A 2,521-nucleotide genomic window follows, 5' to 3' on the forward strand; every position below is an offset into this window, starting at 1 on the left:
TTCATGACTTACTCTAATACGGAGAAACCTCTACCACTTTTATTCTCAATCCTAAAGAGAACGTTGGAGTATCTTGAGAATAATCATATTTGATTGATTATATTTCAGAAAGCAAAAATCATGTTTTTCGTTGTTTTGTTTTCATACACACAAGAATCATGGGAAGTTAAATAAGAGCACCATATAAATAAAATGCACATTTATATATGGGACACGCAGACTCGCCTCACAAGACCTCTAAGAACTATTTTCACTAGGCTAGTCACATTTCCACATGTGATCACGGACCACATTTTTTACCTCCAATGTCACTGTTAGATTTGTCATCGTCATTTAAAGGAACCAACACAACTTCTGTTAGGTTGTTGTCAGTTGATGTATATTGGGTATGTGTTCCATCTTTGGTTCCTGACGAAAATATGTAAATGACGATATTTGCGTTATTAGAGTGGTGTTTCAAATTTAACTCTCAGCACTTTGAGTCCAGAAAAGCATAAGTGTATCATTGTGAAAGGACATTTGCCTTCCTTGCAGGAGAAAACAAGTGAGGAGAAAACTATATGAAAGCATGTCTGAAAATTAGCAGGGATGCCAATCCCCTGATAAGGCACTCATGAAGGAAAGCATACCTAATAAATTTGAAATATTTTATATTATTTCAATTTTAAAATTAGTATTTAGATACATGATGAGTTATTTATACCATCTGCTATACAGATATCAATGAGAGAATAGTTGATCAAACTGCTAAGGACATCTGTTCCATTTTATTAAAATTAAAGTTCATATTTCACAGTGGAAATACCCTGAACTTTAATGAGAGATCCTGGTTCTTTGTAGTTCAAAGGAAGGTACTGCCTTTTCTACTTCCAACACAATTCAATGTAACTATGGTAATATTATAGAACAGACTACTACTCAAATATTGTTATTCTCAGTTAAATATTTTTCCTAGATTTCATTAATATCAGTCCCTACAGGATGTTTGTGATACAAAGACTTAGGATATGGTCCCTGCTTTTAGGGAGCTTTGGTTATACTGCTGAAGACAAACAAATAAGCAGACAGTACAATGATAAATGGACGTGTAAGTCCTGGGGCTACATAGGTGAGAAGCTGGACCCAGCTGGGAGGGCTGACTCGGAGGGATGAAGGTGGATATTTGCGAATGTTACAAAGTGATTTGCATCTTGAAAGGCTAGCTGAAATGGCCAGACAGAGAGGAAGGAGGTCAGAATGCATATTGAGTAAGAGAAAGCTACTTATGTAAAGGCACGGAGGAGAATGAATTGTCTTGTTTGGGGAACTGCAAGTAATTCGAGGTGGCTAGAGCAGTCTCGGCTTTTGTTTAGGAGTTACGAGAAAAGAGTGTTGCTGAAGGGCCAGGGAGGGGCTGTATGGTGACCAGTTTGTTGTGATTCTCTTAGTAGGTTTGACTTACTCTTGATGCTATGAGGAAACTAAGCATGGAGGTGGCTAGGTTGACTTGTCGCTGGCTATTCCAAAGAACAGACTGGAAAGGAATTAAAGTACAGGAGGTAAAGTGTAATTTGTGCTACAATTTGTAGTAATCCAGACAAGAAAAATGCCAGAAAGGTAAAGTGTTTTTCATTGGGATAAAGAAAAGAAGCTCTAGTGCTCACTTTGGGAAAAACACATAGTAAAATTGGAATTATACAGAGATTAGCATGGTCCCTGCACAAGGATGACACGCAAATGTGTGAAGTATTCCTTATATTTTTGTAACTATGTGGGCTGGTGGATGTTAACTATGGTTTTGTGGCGATCACTTTGCAATATTGCTATATATATATATATTATATATATATATAATCATTGTTTTACATCTTAATACATTATATGTCAATTATATCTCAATAAAACTGGCAGGAAAAGGAGCTCAATTTGTCTATTCAAAAGAGAAATAAACAATGAAAATAAACCCTATACAGCTTTAGAAATAAAAGAGCAGAATCAAAGTCCAAGGATGGTGAAAGAACAAAAGGGTCAGCTTATAAGATGATAGGATCTTACAGTAGGATATTATTGAGTTATAACATATTTTTGATCACAGAAGTGTAAGTTGGCTTTTAAAAACCTGGGAAGGGAAACAACTGGCCTCAAAGTAATTAAGGGTCACAATCAAGGAAGAAGTGCCCTGAATATAGGCATGGTTATTATGGATGCGAAGTCATTTTCCATATTATAAACCTGTGATAATAGAAATAACCAAAAGCAGGGCCTCAACCCAGTGATACTTGTTAAAACACAAAATTCAAATGAGTGAATTTGAAGATCTGATAGGCTTTATTAAATGATTCACATATCGGCAGCATCCCACCTCCAAGCAGAGGGGAACTCCAAGGAGTTATACAAAATGGAAGATTTTTACTGGAAAGAGGGTGGGGTAAGAAAGTGATTAGCAAAAGAAAAGGATTGTTACAGACAAGGTTGCTTTCCCTGAGGGGAAGTGGAGGGGATCTTATCATGCAAATTACTTCATCCACCTTTGGAGAACAGA

At 36.5% G+C, this 2,521-nt stretch overlaps 1 non-coding gene across 1 annotated transcript; it reads left to right on the top strand.

The window, feature by feature from the left end:
* Positions 1-1,635: 1,635 nt before the first annotated feature.
* On the top strand, positions 1,636-1,740 carry LOC123785574 (U6 spliceosomal RNA). Its single transcript, XR_006777671.2, has one exon. It is a non-coding gene; the product is annotated as a U6 spliceosomal RNA (small nuclear RNA).
* Positions 1,741-2,521: the final 781 nt, after the last annotated feature.

This window comes from Ursus americanus, chromosome 15 (genome assembly GCF_024610735.1).
Source record: "Ursus americanus isolate L20-20 chromosome 15, mUrsAme1.1.p, whole genome shotgun sequence".
Lineage (NCBI taxonomy): Eukaryota > Metazoa > Chordata > Mammalia > Carnivora > Ursidae > Ursus > Ursus americanus.